Here is a 12,234-nt window from a genome sequence, read left to right on the forward strand (position 1 = left end):
TAGTTAGTCAAGATGGGTATTAACAGCACAGAAAAGAAACTGTTTAAGTAGCACAAAATTACATAACATAAATAAAATGACCTCTTTCGTCTGCCGGCGCAACACGACCTAATACGCATGTGCGGAAAGTGCGCATGTAATAGTCACCTCCAGTGTTGCTTTGTGTGCAAGTTCTTAAATGTAACTTATCTGAACAATATCCAGTGTTGTGCTATTTCAATTAACTGGAATCCAGTGTGCTGTGGGGCTCTATTGTAGTGAATCACACCTGAACCATCATAAAATAATCAAATCGTTATTACACACGTAAACAATGTGATAAAGGAAATTTTACATCAATCACTCCTCACTCTTTTGCCTGCATCTTCATTGTCCATTCCTTTTTGGTGACTTTATATACTCCGGACCTAGACGTTGAGTCCGCGACATACATGGCGGACAATAACTGACACAGTCTGCTTTGCCAGTCCAAATGCATTCGCTGTTTTCCGTAGTCTTCCCCCGACGGCCAGGTAATACAAAACACACACTCTACCTTTTTTAACACATCCACGGGAGCCCGCATTCTCGTTGTCTCTCCTTCGACAAATGGACAAAGTTGTTCGCTAAGTAGAATCACAGGCTGTGGCGCGTTCTTTCTGACGTCACTTCCCCTCCGAACTCAGTCTGTAAACGATCAATGAGTCCATACAAAGCTAAAAGCTGGAGATTCAAGAAATACACGGTGTAAAAAATTGTCCGAGGAGGGGGACCTTAAACGATGGTTTAGTGTGGCTGAAACGGGGCTTAGGCTAAATAATTATTTGTTTAGTTGTAGACACAGCCTTAGAACCTCATGTATTGTTATGTTTTCGTCCGTTTTTAACTGCTGTATTTATTATTGTCACTACTGAATAAACCATCTACTAAGTAACTATTCTTTATTATGTTATACAGTAACAAACCATCAGTTAGACAGGGGTATAGGATGAAATAAAACTATGCTTCTTCCTACATGTTGAATTGTGCTTAGCATGTCACGTAACTTGGTTGAGCATGTTTGAAAGCAACCAAATCATTGGTGTGACAACAATGCAGCCAACTTTACCACCTGAGGACACATGAACATTTCAAATAGCACCTGGCTTTAGTCATCAGATATCTTTCATTCCACGCAGCACCTCCTCCTCCTCCTCCTGTGTTCAACAACTCACCCGCCAGTCTGATGATTCTTCAAGGGGTTCCCGCAGCCAGCAACTTCTTTAAATCCTTGCACCGAACTTGCTGCGCCAAATCCACAAAACACGCACAAACGGCTTCTTCTTTTCGTTTCCGTTTTGTTTCATACGGATGAATTAAAAACAAAAAAAAATCCCTACTGGCCACACAGGAGGAGCTGAGGGGTGGCGAGCACTTGTTTCAACAAAAGACGGCTTTCACTTCGCTCCCAGGTCCGAAAGCAACGAGGCGAGCCGCGCGTAGTTCGGCGGTCCGATGTGGCCCGAGTCCGAAGTGGCCCGAGTCCGAAGTGGCCAGAGTCCCGTCTTCGTAACGCCGGTCGCGGTTTCATCGACGGCGGGGTTGCTTGCTTGTTGGGAGGGCGAGAGAGGGAAGCAGCGAGTTCGCCGTTTGAGGGATCCGCTTCCTTTTTTCCACACACACGCTAATACACACGCACACACACACACACACACCCCTCCTCTTCCTCCTCGCTTCCATATGCGCGCGCACGTGCACACACACACACACACACACGGTATCACCCCCTCAGCTGTTCAACAGACGCATCCACATGGCTGATCAAGTCACCCACAATCACGTCATAACTCTACGAAAGACGCTTAAAAAACGTGGAAGACTTTTTAAATAATTAGCGAGGGTAAGATGGTGGTTTTGTTGGCGCTTTGATTGATGGCAAAACAGGGGGGGGGGGGGGGGGGGTTCATGGCATCTGCGTTTGCACAACCATAAATGACGTTTGTATGTTGGCTTTCACGTGAAACTATGTTATTTATTAATAATTACGAATTAATTGTAACATCATCCATCCATTTCCTACTGCTTGTCCCTTTCAGGGCCGCAGGGGGAGTTACTGTAAAGATATGCGTTCCCTTAGACCAGGGGTCGACAACCCGCGGCTCTAGAGCCGCATGCGGCTCTTTAGCGCCGCCCTAGTGGCTCTCTGGAACTTTTTAAAAAATGTATGAAAAATAGAAAAAGATAAGGGGAAAAAAATATATATTTTGTTTCAATATGGTTTCTGTAGGAGGACAACCATAACACAAACCTCCCTAATTGTTATAAAGCACACTGTTTATATTAAACATGCTTCACTGATTCGAGTATTTGGCAAGCACCGTTTTGTCCTACTAATTTTGGCGGTCCTTGAACTCACCATAGTTTGTTTACATGTATAACTTTCTCCGACTTTCTAGGACGTGTTTTATGCCACTTCTTTTTCCGTCTCATTTTGTCCACCAAACTTTAAACATTGTGCATGAATGCACAAAGGTGAGTTTTGTTGATGTTATTGACTTGCGTAGAGTGCTAATCAGACATATTTGGTCACTGCATGACTGCAAGCTAATCGATGCTAACATGCTATTTAGGCTAGCTATATGTACATATTGCATCATTATGCCTCATTTGTAGCTATATTTGAGCTCATGTAGTTTACTTTAAGTCCTCTTAATTCAATTTATATCTCATGACACACTGTCTCTATGAAATATGGCTTTTAATTTTTTGCGGCTCCAGACAAATTTGTTTTTGTATTTTTGGTACAATATGGCTCTTTCAACATTTTGGGTTGCCGACCCCTGCCTTAGACAGTGTTTTTCAACCACTGTGCCGCCCATTATTATAAAAAATAATAATGATTTTACTTGACAAAACCACAGCAGTGCAAAAATATCACCCATTTTAAAAATGAATACATCTCCTTTGCGACGGGCGCATGGACTTAGACTTCCTTTTTATTGTCATTCAAATTTGAACTTTACAGTACGGATATGAACAACATTTTGTTGCATTAGCTCGTTGTAGTGCAGGATAAAAGAGCAATAAGGTGCAGATATAAATAAATAGATTACTGTACAGATACATCAATCAATCAATGCTTACTTATATAGCCCTAAATCACAAGTGTCTCAAAGGGCAAGGAAAAACTCAACCCAATGGGACAATGAGAAACCTTGGAGGGGACCGCAGATGTCCTACACAGTGGTTCTTAACCTTGTTGGAGGTACCGAACCCCACCAGCTTCATAGGCGCATTCACCGAACCCTTCTTTAGTGAAAAATAAAATGTTTATTTTTTCAAATTCAAGACAAAGTTATGTTTTTTTTACTGGTGCACAAAATGAACCGTGCATCAGCATCACCTTGTTCAAAGAACAAAACTAACACAGTGCATGAACTCACAACAAATTACACACCTGCAAATCAGATGGAAAATTAAGAGGGAACATTGTTTGGGGGTATCCATAATACGCCGATAGGGAGAAGTTTGTATTTTCACGATGAGTTGGGTGTGTCTTGATCACCGCGCCAGAGGCTCCGCCGAACCCCTGAGGCCGACTCACCGAACCCTTAGGGTTCGATCGAACCTAGATTAAGAACCACTGATCTAACATATATTGCACTTTAGCATATGCATCCACGTTTATGGATGTATGTTATATTGTCTTTAAATTTCAGCGAGTTAATCCGTTTTGGGGGGGAATTGAGGGAATTATTTTGATGCGTTCAAGAAGTGAATTAGTGAAGTGAAAGACATGCACCTGGGGATAGGTTGATTGGCAACATTAAATTGGCCTTAGTTTGTGAATGTGAGTGTGAATGTTGTCTGTCTATCTGTGTTGGCCCTGCGATGAGGTGGCGACTTGTCCAGGGTGTACCCCGCCTTCCGCCCGATTGTAGCTGAGATAGGCTCCAGCGCCCCCCGCGACTCCGAAGGGACTAAGCAGTAGAAAATGGATGGAAATGGATGGATGGATGGCATTTAAACCAGTGTGGGTGGCACTGGGAGCAGGTGGGTAAAGTGTCTTGCCCAAGGACACAACAGCAGTGACTAGGATGGCGGAAGCAGGGATCGAACCTGCAACCCTCAAGTTGCTGGCACGGCCCCTCTACCAACCGAGCTATACCGCCCGCAAGAAAAATACCGGCCACAAGAGTCTTATGGCCTGAGGGAAGAAGCTGTTACAGAACCTGGAGGTTCTGCTACAGAACCTGGAGGTTCTGCTACGGAGGCGGCGGAACCTCTTTCTAGATTCCAGCAGTGAAAACAGTCCTTGGTGGGGGTGGGAGGAGTCTCTACAGATTTTTTGAGTACTGGTCAGGCAGCGGCTTTTTGCGATTTCCTGGATAGGAGGAAGAGGAGTCCTGATGATCTTGCAAGTGTAATAGAAGCCAGTCAACTTCAAGAAAAGTGCTGGCGTTCCGGGTGACAGCCTCTGCTTTTAGCTCAGTAGTAATACGCTGGCCTTTCACACCGGCGTCGTGGGTTAAGTAGGAAAAAACAACACAGCCGAGAGAGAGAGAGAGTACACAATCGCTAGACAAATCTGAGCTGTCTGTCATCGACAGCGATGAACACAATCATTGCGTTCTTCCGTCAAAATCGGAGGCCCTTAATTTGGGGTGGGCCCCTGGGCTTCAGACTAAGTAAGCCTGTGCATTAATGCGGCCTTGCTTAAATGACTTCTGTTGGTTAATTTGACCTACCGGTGAGTGAGGCAGTACAAACATTATGTGCAGATGTGATGGCGAGTGTACATTACAAAATGAATACTATAAATTGAGCCCCAGGCATCATGAGTATGGCAGCAGCACTGTAACTCCAACTTGTATGTAAAATAAGTCATAAGAGAGTGACAATGGTACAGTCCATAAGTAAATATTAAACAGTAATGTACGCATTCATGAAACCAGCAGGAAGGAAGATATGGCCATGGTTAGATTAGTCACAATAATACATTTAAATACTGTACAACACTGGACTCTCTCCCTGCCATTGCATTAGCAACAGCTTTAAATGGGACTATGTTGTTAAAATGTAAAAAAAACCATGAAGACATTCAGTACATCTGGTGGAAAGATACAAGCAAATTAATGCTGCTCAGGCTCAGAGAACTCATTTGCATTTCTGGATAATGAATTAATTAGTTACCCCGCCCATTTCTAAAAAAGAAGCCGGGGAAAACACACGATTGGCCCACACTATATCACCAAAGGCTTCCATTTTAACGGTTAGCAAGCATGTCGCATCAAATGTATTAGCGTTGATTTTAAAAGTCCTTTAGTGCAAAACGTTGCAATTTGCTTTGTCTTCCAAAACAGCTCAATCAGTCCCTCCCTGCTCGGTGCTAAAACAGCAGGGAAACAACAAAAGGGCTGCATTAAGTTATGAAATAATAGCACTATTTCCATTTCATTGAGCAGCAGCTTTGACACATTTTCATTGTCTTAAACACGATATTGGATCACTGTCAGAATCCAATTAACCAAAGCAAATAGTCAGCGCATTGGGCTCTTTTTGCACGGAAACCAAACAAGAGCAGCAGAGACAGGCAGTAGGGATCAATAGAAATTGAGTCGAGGGTGGTGTGCAGTGGGAGGGGCAGGGGGTCCTTCATTGTCCTACAAACCATGTTGGCCATCTCCTTTTCAATCCAGGCAAAGAGGAGGGGTTTGCCTTCTCCAACACAGCCTCCTCCAGCACCCGAGGCAACAGCTCGCTGTGCTAATAAGTCGTACTTCCCTTGTTCATATTCCAAAACAACACAAGCAAACACTGCTCTACCAGTTAATCACAGTATCATACATTTAACAAGATTGCTGTAAAATGTGCACTCACATCCGCCGGTCTCCTGTTACTGCATTCAAATGAAATGCAGCAACTTTTCATGGATAAATGTTTAAGAAGCTTTAATGTCGAATGTCGCAGATAATTACAATAAGGCCAAATTATTTGGAAATACAAGTCATATACTGAATATTAATATTATTAGACTTATTATTATTATTAATTTTGTCATTGGATTCTTTAAGGGTTTAATCATTTAAAAAAAACTCCTTAAAGTGATTAAGTCTATTTTAAGTCTATTCTCCACTCTTTCATTCTTTTAAGTACAGTGGAACCTCAATTTTATAAACTTAATTGGTTCTTGAACATGTTTGTATATTGAAGCAAATATATACATAATAAACAATTTAAAACGAGAACAATAGTTTACAGCCTTGACAAAAGTCTATATTTTAGTAAAGGTGTGGACACTTTGAACACAGTATAACACGCTATATCAAACAGACATAAGGGGTGGATGGATCAACTTTCTTATTAATAACAAAGTCAAAACAACAACAAGCTACTCTGTCTTCATATGCAGCTGCCCTGCAGACACACACACACACACTGTCACTAGCCCGGTGGTGCTTTCACTACATCAAACAATTCCATAACTGTAACAGCCAGGTCACTACAATGATTAGAAATAAACAATAAAATCAGCTTCACTTTATCTGTTAGTCTTCTTTGTGTTCCCCTGAATAAAGTGGGAGGGTACCAGGGAGGAGGCAGTGTCAGCAACGCTGTGGATACTTAGTCAAAGAGTTGATTTAAAAAAGACCTATGATGACTTGAATTGACATTTAATACACTTTCTTGTGGTCTCGACCAGTGATTATCAAACTGTGGTACGTGGGCTTCATTAAGTGGTACGCCAAAGAACCACTTGATTAAAGTACAGTGTTTTTCCCCCCTAGATTCAAACAGTGTTGCGGTTCACACTGTGTGTAATGTTACAGTGGCCAAAAATATTAAACATACTTGTCAAATAAAACCTCAGCCTTGTTTTTATTAAATACGTTACTACGTTACTGTATTCTAATGTTGGTCATTCTAGTGGTACTTGGAGAGCCAAGTTTTTTCTAAAATGGTCCTTGGTGAAAACAGTTTAAGAACCACTTTGTATTGGATATGCTTTGGTGTAAATTTGGCTCCACGGTCACTTTCATAATCCGTTTTTTGAGTCTGTTTGCAAGAATCTGGAGGCTTTCCCAGATTGCAAATGAAACCACGCCCTACAATGCGATTCAAAAACAACGTATTTATAAAAAAGAACGATTCGATACGATTCAATTTAGTGTATGAACAATTCGATACAATTTAGTGTATGAACGATTTGATTCTATGGTTAACATTTGTTGATGGACCAATTCTTCTTTACACCACACCACTCCTCATGTTAGAGGATAAATAGGATTAACACTCAGACTAGATCTGTCCGAGCTAAGTCTATGAGCAGGAACTATGAGAGGCTCAACGTCTTCTAAGACAACTGATCAGTAGAATGCTATGAGAATAACAATAACCTAATAGAATGAGAACAGCCATAGTCGCATTTATTTTCAAATATTAAAAAAAGAGCATTCTATAGAAGTGACATACTTTTTAAAACCCAACATATATCCCCAAAGATGTTAAAATAAAGTAAAAAAGCAAACATGTCACATGTCAAATATATTTATTTTCCACGAGTCAAGTCAAGTCAGTGTTATCACAGACGCCTACGGGTTCTAGCCAATGGCTTGACTTGGGGGTGGAACGTCCGGCACAAGGATGACAAGTGACGTCTGTTGTGGAGGTTAAAGGTCGTTTTGAATTTTGCCGGAAAAGAGAGCGGAACACGGAGATTGAGCCCGTTGTACGAGAACATTGCATTTTGTGAAATAAAGAAAAACAAACTGGGAATCTGTTTAAGCCTCATTTCTTTGGTATGTTACAATATTGACGGACGGCACAGCACGGAGACAGTCAGGGGTGTTGACGTTACGTATATCGTTAGTAATTAATTTGCGTGCAGCCGTGACTCTCGTGTTGTTTTAAAGATTATCTGTCTACTGATTGCTAGTCTCGCGCAACACCCAGTCCATGTACCTACATCTATTCTCGTCTCCAGTTACATAAGTAACGTAACAAGCGAGTGACTCTTTCCATGGACAACCCTGGCTCTTGTGTCCTTTTAAAGACAAAAACCGTCAACTGTTTTCTAGTTCAGCGCGATAACCGGTTTATGTGTCTACACTCGATTAATGTAAGGATCTACAGCTGAATCTTATCAAGTTAGGGGGCTATAACCAGCGTAACCGAACCAGCCACCTCTCGAACAGGATTTCAGGTCGCATCGGTTTATCGTTAACAACCCTAGTTATTATGCACATGCCAAAATTAGATGAAAATAATAATTGATCCTACCTTTTTTGTGTTTCCTCGTAGCCTTAAGCAGAGGGGGAGGAGCTTCTTAGAGCTCGACATAAAGTCTGAATAAGTTCATCCACCTTGCTGTGACATCACAACATAGCCAGACTGCAAAACACCGCAAACAGAGGCATCCAAAACTGCGTGCAAGCTCACACCAAAATGCATGAACATCATGATTTGACACATTGGTATTGAGTATCCAACTTTGTAACAACATTTATAAGTCAGAAAAAACGAAATTCATAATGTGAATGGGTGAATGTGATAATGTATGTAGTGAATGTATACATATACTTGATATAGTGACACTCTATGAAAATACAGCTATACAAATAAAGACCATTTACCATGTTCAGCCAACTTGACTTTCACTTGTACGAACTTGATAAAATATATTGAACCAGCATATTTGAAAGTTATATTGACTAATATTTTCAAGTTCATCTTACATCCGACTGAATGTCAACCCATGTTTTGAAGTGTAATATACTTGACACTATAAGTTCAATCAATCAATCATCAATCAAAGTTTACTATACAGCCCTAATCACAAATGCCTCACGTCATTAACTCAGACAGGTCATCTTGTTGCTTTGATTGAGTCAACTTATAGTGGGATCCCATCCACCAGGGGAGTCAATGGGAGTGCATACAGGATGCTGATATACAGAAGGACACACTATCTCAAAAAATATCACATACACTACGGCAGCATTACACAGGCTGATCTAAAAGGCTGCTACATACATGCTACGAGTGGTATCGCCACTATCTAAAAGTGGATCATTAGGTTTTGGGCAAACGGCAGGAGTGGAAAAAGTGTTCTGTGCCGAGCTGTGCAGAAGAAAGCTGGATCGGCTGATGGGCGCCACTACACCTCCCCTGGCGGATGAGATCCCATTATCAAGCCGACGAGAACTCCACCTCCAGGATTTCACAGCTCCTCTGTTTATCACATGGCTCTGTCAAGTTGGGCACCATTAACCGATAATGAAAAGAGACAACCGGTGCAGTTACAAGGAAGCACTCAGCATTCTACAGGCCTAAGCATGTATCTGGGAGGCTGACTATGCCTATTCACTTCTGTTCAGTGTTCTAAGAGCCCATCACAATCGTTTTTGAGCACCCTCTCCTACAAATAGGCTACGTTCAATACAAAAACCACCAAAGAACAGTGAGCTGGTGCACTGCTCTCCCTTTAGGGACTCTCAAATGATTTCCCTCCCAAACAGTGTTGAAGCAGAACAAAGCCGTAGAGAATAATATATTCAAATATGTTGCCGTCAACCACACCAAATCTAATTAGTGCATGTGTTCAACAAAAGCAATCGCCAGTCTGCGACTGAATCAAAGGGCAAAATGCATCCCTCTCCCTCCTCACTCGCACTACTCCATTTATGTGTTACAGAATTCTGTTGCCACTTAGGCTCATTAAAAATGAATACTTAACTAAAGCTGTGGCTGACACGCTCAAACACAGTATTTGCTTTAGCCTGATTTCTCCAAACAGCAATGCACTCAAGGCCAAGCGAGACCTCTGCAACACAAATAAGAGAGCAAGTAGCTGAATACAAGAGTTAAAAAAAACAACCCAAAAAAAAAAACGGACATGGATGAGTGAGCCAAGCTTGGGAGAAGCCTCAGAGGCCCTGGCCTCTTAAGTACTCCTATCTTGTAACTTCATTTGATACATTCACTAGGGATGAGCCGACAAGTTGGAGAGGGTGGAGGAAAAAAAAAAAAAGATTGAGTAAAGGAAACAGACTTGTAAACGGAGAGGAAGGTTTGCTTCACGGCGGAAGGCGGATGGGGGTAGGGTGCACTTAAGAGGACTTTAACACATGACTACATCTATGCTGTGTCACAATGACGCTGGAACCTAATACATGAGAGACGTGCCAGATTGAGACAATTTTACCGTTCTTAGCGAGGCATCATCTACAGAGCTGCTTGTGTTCATATTAGACACTTGAACAGAGATTTTCCAGATGGAGCTTTTAGAGCACAGACTATATCTCCAGCGCACATTTTCTCTCCAAAAAGAACAAAGCCTGTGCGACTGACTGCTGCTTCCTCACTCTCAGGGCAAGAAGCGCTGAAAGCTCCAATCCTTCCTCGGCTGGCAGGGAAGCATTAAAAAATAGAATCGTTCAATGGCCCTTTTAGTCTTTGTGGATTCGTGTGAGAGAACCTTAACAGTAGACGAGAGACGCAAGGAGAAAATAAGAACTAATTAAAACAGAGATCGCCTTGAGGCACTTGAGGAAAGGGGAAGCAATAAAAAACAGGCTTTGCAATCTCCTTGCATAGAAAGTCAAGAAAATGACAACTAAATGTGGCTTAATGGCTATCAGGGTTTTCAAGGAATACTGAGCTGGAGGGGAAAAGGATCTTTAAGCAGGCGAGGGCAAAAGTGAAAATCAAGATGTCCATTGGAAAAGCATGCAGGAGAGACAGCCTATAATGAAGATGATGGAAATTTAATTTATGAGCATTAGCAGAGTAGAGCCAAGAAATGGTATTTCCCTTCAGGCAAATCAGCGCAAGGTCTCGGCTCACACAGATATCTTGTTTACAAAGCTATTCACACTCCCTTTTGGCTGCCTTGAAACACTAAGGAAACTAAAGACACTTGCAGGCTACAATATGTCTCATTTCTTTGCCAACATGCACCAGAGAGAGAGTCACCCATAAGAACCATTTAGTGTATGTGAATGTAAGCAAGTCTTATACCATATGGACGCTGTTCCTGAAATGATCGGAGGAAAGACGAGCTTTTGACCCTCTTTTGGTTTTATATTAAAAAAGTGAGTGCAACCCTGACATTTCAGACAAGCTTCTAAAAGGGACAATACAGGTGTTTTCCGTTCGCCCTAGTTTGGCCTAGTTGTTACATCTATGTACAGTAGATGGCATTATAACTATGCTTCTTAACACACCTTGACTGACCATGCCAAAGAATAAGAAGACATAGCAGGAGGGATCAGTGTTGCCAACTTTGTAACCTTGTCATTGGATTTAGTGAGTATTCAGACCTCGAGTATGTCTCTTTTTTTTTTTTTAAGCGACAAGCAATGTAGTCGTTCCTTCACTACATCAGATTATTTTTTCAAGCAGACTCTAATTTTTTTAAAAATTAAGTGTAAAATTAAGTACCGGTAGTATTATATGTATTACATGTTGTATGTTGTGTGAATATTTACAAAGTTGGAATGTAAAGGGGAACTGCACTTTTTTTGGAATTTTGCCAATCGTTCACAATCATTATGAAAGATATGACCATGGATGTTTTTTTTAATGCATTCTAAACAGTAAATAATGTGATCAAAAGTCTGCTTACAATGGAGCCTAAGGGAGCCGTTAAATTCTGGCTCTAAAGCCCCTAAAAAAACATCCACAATCTCCCTTAGGGTTTTTTATACATGATGTAAGTATATATGTGATGTAGTAACAGGCACATTAATAACAACATTTAATATTTACATCTTTTGATAATTTTCAGCATACGTGGCGCATTATTTCAAAAACGCATCACAACGTTTGCTTTTTTTTCTCCTCCTCATCACTGATTACTACTCACTGCATCAGACTGTACAACTCCTCTCTGGGGGGAGGGGGGTTACTAGGATGATAGGGGATGCAAAACAATAACAATACTGAAATAAACTAACAAAAAACAGTGCAATAACTGTGCCATACATTTTCATAACATGGTCACTACTGCCTAGTTTCTCTTGTTATATTCTTATTTTTACTGTTATATTTTTGTTCTTATTGTTGCTTTTTATTTTTATTCTTATTGTAATATTTTAAATTGTATTTCCATTTATACCCCCATTATTTACTTTTTAAATTCGATCTCAATTCTGTACACTGCTGCTGGAATTTAAATTTTCCTGAGGAAACTCTCCTGAAGGAATCAATAAAGTACTATCTATCTATCTACTGCAGACTTTATGAGCGCCAAAAAGCATGATAAAATATCACTTA

At 41.0% G+C, this 12,234-nt stretch overlaps 1 protein-coding gene across 3 annotated transcripts in view; it reads right to left on the bottom strand.

Moving 5' to 3' along the window:
- The window catches only part of rerea (arginine-glutamic acid dipeptide (RE) repeats a), a 333,506-nt gene that overhangs the window by 215,513 nt on the left and 105,759 nt on the right, over positions 1 to 12,234 (bottom strand). The window contains exon 1 of one of the 3 annotated variants that reach the window (XM_061977151.2): positions 1,194 to 1,749. The exons of the other annotated variants lie outside the window; for them this stretch is intronic. The gene's annotated coding sequence lies outside the window, so the exon portion shown is untranslated. Of the gene's footprint in view, positions 1 to 1,193; positions 1,750 to 12,234 lie in introns of those variants that run through there. 3 annotated transcript variants of the gene reach the window in all.

The sequence above is a fragment of the Nerophis lumbriciformis genome, linkage group LG01, assembly GCF_033978685.3.
Source record: "Nerophis lumbriciformis linkage group LG01, RoL_Nlum_v2.1, whole genome shotgun sequence".
NCBI classification, from domain to species: Eukaryota; Metazoa; Chordata; class Actinopteri; order Syngnathiformes; family Syngnathidae; genus Nerophis; species Nerophis lumbriciformis.